The sequence below is a fragment of the Bidens hawaiensis genome, unplaced genomic scaffold (genome assembly GCF_021521415.1).
Source record: "Bidens hawaiensis isolate Kalapana, Puna unplaced genomic scaffold, B.hawaiensis_p1.1 tig00001920_1, whole genome shotgun sequence".
Classification (NCBI taxonomy): Eukaryota; Viridiplantae; Streptophyta; class Magnoliopsida; order Asterales; family Asteraceae; genus Bidens; species Bidens hawaiensis.
In genome coordinates this window covers 869,572-882,497 of record NW_027491107.1, presented here as the reverse complement: position 1 = coordinate 882,497, position 12,926 = coordinate 869,572, and positions in this window count along the sequence as shown.

Sequence of the window (12,926 nt, the reverse complement as noted above, 5' to 3'; positions counted from 1 at the left end):
CTGCCGAACCTCGTAACAAAATCCCTAAGGGATTCATCACTTGGTTGGATAACTCGGTAAAGATCAGTAGTTAACTTCTCAAATTTCCTGCTACAGGAGAATTGACTGTTGAACATGTTAACTAAGTGCGAAAAAGAAGTAATTGAAAAGGGAGGAAGACTTAGCAGCCATTTCAATGCTGATCCTGTCAGTGTTGATCCAAAGCCTTTGCACAGGCTAGCTTCTTGAGTCTCTCTGGAATGGGGTTGATTTCCATCATTTCTCTGTATTGTGCCACGTGCTCTTCAGGATCAGTGGATCCATCGTAAGTCTTCATGTTGGGGTTTGGAATCGCTTTGGGATTTCAGCATCACAGATTGGTGGAGCGAATCTGGATAACTTGTGGCTTCCCTAAGGTATCTCGGGGATTGGTCGTATGACCCCGGGAACACTGGATATCATATCCTTGAGCTTCAGTAGCTCCTTGGCCATTGCTTGGTTAATACCTGCATCCTGCATGGAACCATGGTTAGCATCTAAGGATAAAGGATCACACAAATTACCTCTTTGTTGGGCGAAAGTTGGCATCTCGGATGAGTAGCTGGGATAAGAAGAGTCAGAAATAGGAGTAGGGTCACCCGACGCGATATTCTGCATGGGAATGAAGTCTCCTTCATGGACTTCAGAGGATCGTTGATGTTGAAATCCCGAAGATCCTTGATTCTGAAAGAAGGATCGTTGAGGTTGAGAATTATAGGATCCTTGGTGATATAAGCCAGAGGATCCTGGTGGAATGATGGATAATCCCTGCTGGAACAATGATCCTTAAGCCTGTTGACCCATGGACCCCTGTTGAAGGATTGATGATCCTGGCTGAAACAGTGAGTATCCTTGAGCCTGTTGACCCATTGACCCTTGTTGAAGGATAGATGATCCTGTCTGAAACAGTGAGGATCCTTAAGCCTGTTGACCCATGGACCCTTGTGAGAACTGAGCCATGGATCCTGGACTGGTGAAATCCAGTATCCTGGGTATCAGAGGAGTGTGATCCTCCGCTGGCCTCTTAGTCTTCTTGAGATCTCCTATCTCACGAAGGATCCTCTGGTTGGTCTTTTTCTGCTACTCCATTTATGTTTTAACCTGCGAAAACATAGATGAAACATCATTGCTAGTATTGATGTAACATCCCAAAATTTCTAAAATAATATTAATTATATTACTTAATAATAGAGAGAAAGTTTACTCGGGTTATCGGGAAATAAATAAATAGAGTAGGAGTTGGTATGGGTCGGGCTAGTGTTGGGTAATGGATATGGGTTATGGACTTGGGTTATGAAAGAAGGAAGGAGAGTCCATGGGCTTGAGCCCATGATCCCTAAATATAAATACCCTTAATCACCATTTAATCCTCATTCTCACATATTCCATACACCACCAAAACACACACTTAATATTTCTCTCTAATTCTTCCTTATCTCTAGCCTAAATCAAGAAGGAAACCGAGCACCGACCCGAGGTAATGATAGTTTAATATTGTACGAGCCTAAAACGTTAGTTATAGTCGCGTAACGACGAGCCGACACCGTAAAACAATTTAAATCACAAGATCCGGGTGGAATCGGGTATAAACCGGACCTAAGATGAGTTTAGGGATCACCCTAGCTCAAATCTGGATCAAACGGGACGAAAAACGATGAAAACGGTGGAATAACGAGTGAGATCTTGTTTTTCCGGCGAAAACGCGGTTTTCCGGCGATGACGGTGCCGGAAAGGCGGTGCCGGAAAAGATAAAGGTGTCAGGGAATGTTCCCTGACCTAACCCTAGTTCGCTAAGGAAACTTAGAGAACTAGATGGTGATTCTTTAGCTAGTTCGCTAAGGAAACTTAGAGAACTAGAGGGTGATTCGTTAGCTAGTTCGTTAAGGAAACTTAGAGAACTAGAGGGTGATTCTTTAGCTAGTTCGCTAAGGAAACTTAGAGAATCAGAGGGTGATTCTTTAGCTAGTTCGTTATGGGAGCTTAGCGAATCAGAGGGTGATTCGTTAGCTAGTTCGTTATGGGAGCTTAGCGAATCAGATGGTGATTCGTTAGCTAGTTCGTTATGGGAGCTTAGCGAATCAGAGGGTGATTCGTTAGCTAGTTCGTTATGGGAGCTTAGCGAATCAGAGGATGATTCTTTACCCAATTCGTTAAGGGAAAAGTAACGAACTAGGAGTTTAATATAAAGACAGAATGGTCCCTGGACTTAGAAAAGAATTATATAATTACATAACAGCCCTTGGAGTTTGATAATTTATGAAAAATGCCCTTAAAGGATTAACGAGTAACGTTTAACTAACCGGGTAATGATTCAATGAAGTAAAATTGGCTTAGACACGTAAGACTAATTAAGTAGTAATGAGAATGGCTAGAGTAGTATTTGATATTAAATTATTAAACAGTTAGATGCGCACAGCTCGAGAAGGAATAACCAGTAGCAGAAGAAGTAACCAAGTTCAGGTGAGTTTCTAGCCCCACTTCCTTGTTATGTTTTCGGGGCTGTGTGCATACTCGATGTGATTAGTTAATACACTTACCTTAAGTGGTAAGTGTATGCTATAGATGTTATACGAGGTAGCTATTATACAATGTTTGTCGGTACGTGAACGATCTTCGGATATTGCACGTATCGCCAAGGATAGTGATTGCCAAGTGGTTATTAGTGTGTATGAATGCTATGATGTGACTTGCTTATTATGTAAATCATATGAAGCGTGTTGTAGACAAGTAGAGGTAGAGTGTGTTAGAAGTGCCAAGAGTCTAGTAAGAGTGTTAGTGGCATGACGATAGTACGTGGTAGGGTAAGCCTATACGTGACTACGTCATTAAAGTGGCAAAGTGGCATAACGTTATACGTTATTAAAGTGGCAAAGTGGCAAAGTCGTAGATTTAAATAAGAGGCTAAGTGGTAAGGTGAGCAGGTTAGATAGTGGACCACGTGTCTTCGGATACGTATATGATGCATGTAGTGGTTGTATGATAAGTTGCTTGATTAACTAGAACTCACTCAGTGTAGCTGACTTTTAGTATGCACGCAGGTGATCAGACCAAAGAACTAGCATGAGGATGGCACATGGCATGGATTGAAAGGCTGGCATCCGAAGATGGAAGAAAAGATGTTTTAAATATAATGTTTTGTGTTATAGTATCAAAGAAAAGATTTAATGTTTTGTAATTAATTATTTAAGTTGACGTTTCCGCGAAAGTTTTAATTAACTCTGATTGTAAGAATTGTGTATATGAGTAAATCCGACGCTAAAGTAGGGCTACCGGGTACGGGGCCTTACAATTGACCACTGGCGCAGCAGCAGCGGTCTTTGAGCTCTGGAAGAGTGGTAGTTGCGTCTTGCTTCCAGTAGCAGCAGTCCCTTGTGCTCCCGTGATTGGTGGAGGCATCGGTGGTAAAGTACTCGATAAGAGAGGAACCGAATATGGCATAGTTGATGAAGAAGAGGTTGATTGAGAGGCCGTTGATAGTGATATAGGTATGAAAAGATCGAAAATTGAAGGGAGTAATATGGATTATAGCACCAATTGCCCCACAGTGGGCGCCAAATTGTTTTGGATAAAAATCTGCTAAGGATAATGTATCCAAATTCGTAAAAGTGAGGTATAGTGCTAACACGATAATAATGAATGTATAGATGAAATCTTGATGAACACAATGATGTGATTACGAGGGAAAAAACCCTTGATTATGATAAATCTTACTTCGGTCAAAAATAAACAACGTAATCTTTGGTCGAATTGCTTCGGTCAAGGATTAACAACGTAATCTTTGGTCGGATTGGTATGTGATTATAATAATCTCCTGCACAAAAAACCCCCAGACGGTGAAAACTATCATCGTCAACTTTATTAGTGTCAAAAAGGTGGTTACAAGTGTTGTGGAGTTGTTGATCAACGAATACTATGTGATTACAGATATCTTAGCAGCTAGAATACGTGTGAATGTGTGTGCCCTAATGTCGATCACAACTCGGTATATAAAGAAAAGATACAAGTAACTAACTAACAACTATATCCTATAAATCCGCTAGTCTTCCACTCTTCATCATCGTGCCCTTTGACCACGTGCTAATAGCCGTTTATTAACGAATTAAGTGGTAGACTAGGTCTAGGAGTCGTTGTGGTTATTTAAATATTAGTCTTCATACGAAATCGTCCATTAATATCTATGTTGGATAAGGATTCTGGATCCATACTTCAGTTAGAGAATACTCCATGAGGATAATTGATGCAAGCACGTCTTCAAGAATAACATATCTTGACTTTAGTACTCAGCAATTGACCTTATCATCATGCTACTTCTTCCACTGGCTTTGTCTTCAGTCTTAACCATGTGCTGCAGGTGTTTTGTAGTGGAAGATATAGTAGACTAGATCTTAAAGTTGCCGTACATGTCTAACACATCACCATACTAAACGCAATCATTAGTAAACAAATAATACCGAGGATCGTTGATCCTTCATAACCTAATACATATCTTAAGGATAATCTATCCATAAGATAGTTAAGGATTAAGGATCCTCAGCATAAAATTCATGCCCTAACAGCAAGCATGAACACTTTTCCTCATGGTGCTTTAGGTAGCTTACCCACAATATCCACGCCCCATTTCATGAAAGGCCATGATGAGGATACATGATACATAGGTTCCGCTGGTTGGTGCCGAAATGTTGCCATGTCTTTAACATCGCACTTATTTGAGTACTTCAAGGCATCTTTCTTCATGGTTGGCCAAAAGTATCCTGTTCTTAGGATCCTAGAGAATAGAGCTCTGCCTCTAGTATGGTTGTCACAATCGCCTTTATGGAAGTCTTTGAGCACCTCTTGGATTTCAGGTTCCTCAATACACCTCAAGTATGGACCTGCAAGAGATTTCCTATACAGAATATCTTGTAATAAAATTCATGGTGATACCTTAAGTTTGAAGGTTTTGGGTTTTTTTGTGGCGGGATCCAGATATTATATAACAAGCCTCAAAATAAATTAAAGGAAAAAGTAAGGAAATGAAATGAGAAAATTCCATCCCACATTGGTGGAAGAAATAAAGGGAGAAACTTCCACCGTAGTATAAATAGGAATGTAAGTTTCTTGTCTCACATCGCTAGATGATAAAACTAGTGAGCACTTTATAAGGAAGAAAATTCCTATGTTAATGTTCTTATAAGACATATCACACCCAGTGGTCCTAGCGGAGGGTGCAAGGCACACGAACGCGCACGCGCACGGGCTCGGGCGAAGTGCGATGGGCGCAATGTGACGCTTTGATGGCGCACTTCGTACGCTCGCATCGCCGCGAGCCGCATTAAGGGCCGCCTTAGTATTTTTGTTGGAAATTAAGATTAAAATAATAATAATAATAATAATAATAATAATAATAATAATAATAATAATAATAATAATAATAATAATAATAATAATAATATAAAATAAAAATCCTTCCATCGCGATACGGGACGGGTTTAGACTACCCATCGAGTACCGTGACGTGGAGGTGACGCAGACGACACACGTGGCGTGCCACGTAGCAGGCCTAGGACTGACTCGACATAGCTACAAGATTCTTCGCGATACGCGACGGCTTTCTATTTATGGCCATCGCGTATCGCGATGGGGTCCAAAACCTGCTATAAATAGATTGGAAATGGGACGTTCATTTCTTGCTCAAAATCTCACATTCTCTCTGAATTTCACACACATACATAATATTAAGATAACGGTATAATACCCGAGTATCGTAACGATATCCGATCGAAAGAGATATACACGAATCCGAAAGCTCTGCCTGTTAAGGTATGACATTGTGCCATCGTGTAAAGTTTTTACTCTCGTGATTATCGTTATGATTATTGGTTTTATACTAATCTAGTTATACTACATTGTGTTAATCCTAGGTGCTTAATACCAGGTGGTGTTACTTAATTGTAAACTTGCAATGTGAGACATTAGAGTTTTTGTACCACTCGCATTTGCGTGAGACAACTGTTTTTTCGACACTGTCATGATGATTTCAAAACCTATAAAACTCATGGCAGATGGTATAAATATTTTCAAATATATTTTTAAAATTATTTTAAATACATTAAAGTGATTAAGTCTCTGTAGACTTACGGGATGGTTACTACTGGTATTGTGGGGTTTTGTATACAAGGCTTGCCTACTGGGCTATTACACGTTACTTATTGGGCAAGTGTTAGCCAATAAGTAATATGACCACAGTCATAGATACGGTCGAGTGACAAGTACCTTTCGGTAATTTGTAAGCAGGCATATGTAAAAACATCTTAATGCTGTAACTGTAAAATGTGTCATTTACAAATGAATGTACTCACCAGTATTTCTTGCTGATCAAATATTTTAAACATGTTTCAGGTGACTTGTTAGAGACAAAGGAATGATGACTGCGGGCTTCCAGCTTAAATAAGTGGCTTGTCACCAGAATAAAGAAATGTGTTTTGTAAATAAGGGTTTAACCCTATAAAACTTATGTTTGTATCAAAAGGGATTAAATTCCCGGTTTACAATAATAATAATCAAGGTGTTTTTATAACTCTGATCATTTTTCCTAACTACGGTTCTAATGAAATTTTCCGCTGCAAAATAATTTAATAAACACCGATACCACCAATCAATGTTCACGGCTTCCCTCCCAGGGTATAGAGGTTGGGGGCTGTGACAGCTGAAGTGGTATCAGAGCCACTGGTTTAAGCAATATGTGTATTTTAATAATACCTAATATTAGAAATTAATGTTAGGAAATACATGCATTAACCTAAGTGTTAATTATAAAAATAAGGTTTTAACCACACGTGAAAATAAATACTATTTTCCTTTGGAATTCGTTGTTTTATAATTTTTGATTAACAACATTAGTGAACTAGTTGATGCTTTTGAACACATATTCGTTAACTCCACGGATATAGAAGAAGGAGAAGCTAGTCAACAACAACCTGAACCCATGATCTTTCAAGCACTACCTGTAGAAAAACCAAAGCCAAAAAGAAGAAGAAGGCTCAAAGACTGGCAACGAGTATTGAGAAGAAATAAGAAAGGAAAAAAGCATAGTTAAACAACCAACTCAACCACAACCTGAACAACCAACTCAACAACAACCACAACCAATTGAACCACCAACTTTACCACCACCCATGTCAACAATACCAATGAAGGAGCGACTAGGCAGATGCCTAGATGAATGTGAAATTTTTCAACCAATATTCAACGATATGGGTGCAGCAAGTTCCAGCAACCCTAATATGCCATCCCAGGACCCAAATAACACACTGCTCCCTGATTATATTATCAGCCAAGCTCAAATGGAAGAATGGTGGACGAATGATTGGCAATATCAAACAATGATGTCAAATCCTTATGCACCATTCCAGGCTGAAACCGCAAACTACCCCACCATGACACCGGAGATGACGAAAGAGCTCCGTAACTATGGGAATGAATTGGTGGATACCGCCAATAGACTGAGGGATATTGGGGAGACCCTATGCTGGAAATACTATGACCGAGAGCCTTATATATAAAGCCATATATATAATATTTATATGTTCATTATCGTAATTTCTTTGATAAAAAAAAGAGGGTATGTATGTAAGAAAGGTGTGTAGTGACGCATAGATATAGTGTATAGATGTAAAATATGGTGATGAATATATATATAAAAAGAGTAAATGTCGCAAAGATCGACGATTTTGACATATTTTGTGCCTATGTGTTATTTATGCTTATGTGTTATTAATATCTTGCTTACTTTATTATTTAATTACGATATTAATAATTCCTTTCTTGTATGTAATTCAGATGTCAAATGAAGCTAGTTCTAATCACGAAAACAATCATAATCACGAAAACGAGCACAATCAAGAAAATGAGAATAATCATGAAAATTCCAATCAAGAAACTCATCTGAATATGAATGCTATTGAAAATATGATAGCTCAGAAAATCACGAAAGCAATTTCTTTAATTGCTTATGCTATTAAGCAACTCATTTCTGTAATTAGGCAAAAGACCGAGAGTAATAAGCGAAAGTCTAACACAGTGGCTAGTAACAGTGTGAATGGAGAAGGTAGAAACCCATTACCCAAAAAGCAAAAAGTTCGCGGTTGTACTTACAAGGATTTCTTAGCTTGTAAGCCAACCGAATTCTCTGGAAACGAAGGATCAATTGCAGCATTACGCTGGTTAAAAAAGACGGAAGCCATTATAAGAATTAGCAAGTGTGCTGAAGAAGATAAAATATTATATGCTTCTAATCTCTTTGTTAATGAAGCAATTGAATGGTGGAACACAATCCTCCATTCAAAGGGAAACAACGTTGTTTATACTATGACCTGGGAAGAGTTTAAAGAAATACTAGAAAGGAAATTTTGTCCTTCTCATGAAAGAGAAAAGATTGCTACTATGTTCTTAAACCACAAGATGGAAGGGGTGAAGTGTCGTGAGTATACGACAAAATTCTTCGAATATGCAAGAATGGTACCGGCTTTGGCTTCGCCAGAATCAGTACTAATTTCTCGTTATATTTGGGGATTAGTAAGTGAAATCCGTGATCTGGTAAAGTCAGCTAGACCTCAGACTATTGAAGAAACAGTTGAGCTAGAAAATACCCTGACAGACGGATTAGTCCGAACTCAGGAAGAAAACAAAAAGAAAGATCTAGCTCAAAAGATTACCCAATAATTCCGAAAGAAAGGAACAGGGCAATCTTATGCTCATCCTTTCTGTAAAACTTGTAGAAAAAGGCATTCAGGGAGATGCGCTTTTAAGAAAACTAAGTATTGCAATTATTGCAAAATGGCTGGACATACTGATAAAGAATGTAGAAGAAAGGAAAGTCGTGTTTGATACAACTGCGGAGAACCTGGCCACATCCGTCCAGAATGTCCAAAGCTGATAAAGGCACCTGACAACAAAGCAAAGAACACAGATGAACCTAAGAAGAATGCACGAGCTTTTCAGCTTACTGCACAAGAAGCAGCAATGATTCCGGACGTCATTGTGGGTACGTTCCTTATCAATAACGTTTACGCTAAAGTATTGTTTGATTCCGGAGCAAACCAAAGTTTTATAAACACAAAGTTTTTCCAAGCCTTAAATCAACCATTAACCAAACTCCATCAAGTCTGCACGGTAGAAACGACAGATGGAAATTCCATTCATATTCATGAAGTACTCCAAGAAGAAAACATAAATTTACTAGGCCACCAGTTTAAAGCAAATTTACTCCCAATGAATCTGGCTGGAGTCAATGTTATATTAAGAATGGACTGGTTAGCAGCCAATCATGCTCGAATCCTATGTAATACAAATTCTGTTGAAATTCGATCGCCAACAAGAGAAATTATTACAATTCAAGGAGATAAGATGCTCAAGTCTAGAAAGTTTATATCAGTAATGAAAGCGGAAAGCTATCTAAGGAATCAAGGCGTAGTATATATGATTATTGTAATTATTAGCGCCAAAGGAAAAGAGCTAAAAGAAATTCCGGTAGTATCGGAATATCCTGATGTCTTTCCAGAAGATTTACCTGGACAACCTCCTGATCGTGAAGTTGAATTTAGAATCCATATAATACCAGGAATAGCGCCAGTTGCTAAAGCACCATACCGATTAGCGCCAACAGAGATGTTAGAATTAAAGAAGCAATTAGATGAATTGTTAGAAAAAGGTTTCATACGACCTACCTCATCACCCTGGGGAGCACCAGTACTGTTTGTCAAAAAGAAAGATGGGTCGATGCGTATGTGTATCGATTATAGAGAATTGAATAAAGTCATAATTAAGAATCGGTATCCTTTACCGAGAATTGATGATTTATTTGATCAACTCCACGGAGCTCAATATTTTTCTAAAAATCGATTTACGCTGAGGATACCATCAATTAAAAATGCAAGAAGAAGATGTTCCTAAAACAACTTTAGGACAAGATATGGTCATTATGAGTTTACAGTCAAGCCATTTGGTTTAATCAATGCACCAGCTGCATTTATGGATATGATGAACCGAATATGTAAACCATATTTGGATAAATTTGTAATCGTTTTTATAGACGATATACTTATTTATTCCAAAACCAGTGAAGATCACGTCAACCATCTTCATACACTTTTGACGCTATTGAGAAAAGAGAAGCTTTATGCTAAATTCTCAAAGTGTGATTTCTTGTTACAAGAAGTACAGTTTCTAGGACACTTGATTAACCATGAAGGTATTCACGTGGACCCTTCCAAAATAGAAGTTATTACTAATTGGGAAATTCCTAAAACTCCTACGGAAATTCGAAGTTTCTTGGGATTAGCAGGATATTATAGACGCTTCATTCAAAATTTTTCCCGAATAGCAGTTCCGTTAACCAAGTTAACGTGTAAAAATGTCAAGTTTGAATGGGGACCTAAGAAAGAAGAAGCTTTTATAACTTTGAAGCAAAAGTTAACAAATGCCCTAATACTTGCGCTACCAGAAGGAACTGAAGATTTCACTGTTTGTTGTGATGCTTCTAAATCAGGATTGGGATGTGTACTAGTGCAACGTGAGAAAGTTATTTCTTACGCATCTAGACAATTAAAGAAGCATGAAGAGAATTACACAACACATGATTTAGAATTAGGAGCAATAATTTATGCCCTAAAGATCTGGAGACACTATCTATATGGTAGTAAATTTACTGTATTTACAGATCATAAAAGTTTAAAAATATATCTTTGGGCAAAAAGAGCTTAACATGAGGCAAAGATGCTGGACGGAAATTCTTAGCGATTATGATTGTGAAATCCTATACCGTGAAGGTAAGTCAAATATAGTAACCGATGCATTAAGCAGAAAAGAGCATGAGAAACTTAAAAGAGTACGAGCTCTAAGGTTAGAACTTCAAATCAATTTAATTGATGAAGTAAATAATGCTCAGAAACAAGCAATAGAAGAAAATAATATTGTTGATGAGAAAAGAAATGATACCATTGATCTACTTGTCAAAGAAAATGATAAAATTCTCCGAATGGGAAACAGGATTTGGATACTAATCATAGGAGGATTAAGAGAAAAGATTCTCGAAGAATCCCATAACTCCAAATACACAATGCATCCTGGAAGAGATAAAATGTATCAAGATTTGAAGAAAATCTATTGGTGGATAGGAATGAAAAACGACATAACTAGTTATGTTTCAAAATGCTTAACTTGTTCAAAAGTTAAAGCAGAACATCAAAAGCCATCAGGATTACTTCAACAATTAGAAATGCCAGAGTGGAAATGGGAATTAATAACAATGGATTTTGTTACCAAATTACCTACCACAAGAAAAGGTAATGACACAATCTGGGTAATTGTGGATAGATTAACAAAATCAGCTCATTTTATACCAATGAAGGAAACTTTTATATTGGAACAATTAGCTAAGCTGTATGTGGACAAAGTTGTCTTATTACATGGAGATCCATTATCCATTGTATCGGATTGGGATAGTCGTTTTACTTCTCATGTTTGGAAAATTTTCCAAGTAGCTATGGGAACAAAATTAAACTTGAGCACGGCATACCAGCCACAGAGTGATGGTCAGAGTGAAAGGACCATACAAACATTGGAAGACATGCTAAGAGCATGTGTAATAGATTTTGGTGGAAATTGGGATGACCATTTACCACTAATAGAATTCTCTTATAATAACAGTTATCATACAAGCATTAACGCTGCCCCATTTGAAGCCCTTTATGGACGAAGGTGCAGAACTCTAGTGTGTTGGGCAGAAATAGGAGGAAAACAATTATCAGGTCCTGAAATCATACAAGAAAGTACTGATAAGATAAATCAAGTTAAGGAAAGATTAAAGACCGCACGAGATCGTCAGAAAAGTTATGCGGATCATCGACGCAAACCATTGGAATTTCAAGTTGGAGACAAAGTGCTACTGAAAGTATCTCCATGGAAAGGAGTAATCTGATTAGGTAAGAGAGGAAAGTTAAGTCCAAGATTTGTTTGACCATTTCAAATTCTCAAACGAATTGGACCAGTAGCCTATCAGCTAGAATTACCAAAGGAAATGTCAGGTGTAAATGATGTATTTCATGTAAGTAGTTTAAGGAAATGTTTAGCTGAAAAACACTAGAAGTACCCCTTCAAGATATAAAGGTAAATGAAAAGTTGAAATTCGTTGAGATACCTTTGCAAATTGAAGATAGAAAGATCAAGAATCTCAAGCATAAAAGAATAGTTCTTGTAAAAGTGAAGTGGGATTCAAAACGTGGACCAGAAAATACTTGGAAATTGGAATCTGAAATGAAACGGAAGTACCCACACTTATTCCAAGTAAATCTCGAGGACGAGATTCAAAATAAGGAGGGGAGACTATAACAAGCCTCAAAATAAATTAAAGGAAAAAGTAAGGAAATGAAATGAGAAAATTCCATCCTACATTGGTGGAAGAAAGAAAGGGAGAAGCTTCCACCATAGTATAAATAGGAATGTAAGTTTCTTGTCCCACATCGCTAGATGATAAAATTAGTGAGCACTTTATAAGGAAGAAAATTCCTATGTTAATGTTCTTATAAGACATATCACACCCAGTGGTCCTAGCGGAGGGTGCGAACCACCCGAAGGTGCACACGCACGGGCACAGGCTCGGGCTCGGGCAAAGTGAAATGGACGCAATGTGGCGCTTCGATGGCGTACAAGGGCCGCCTTAGTATTTTTGTTGGAAATTAAGATTTAAAAATAATAATAATAATAATAAAACAAAATAAAAATCCTTCCATCACGATACGCGGTGGGTTTAGACTACCCATCGCGTATCGCGACGTGGAGGTTATGCAGACGAGACACGTGGCGTGCCACGTAGCAGGCCTAGGGCTGACTCGACATAGCTACAAGACTCTTCGCGATACACGACGGCTTTC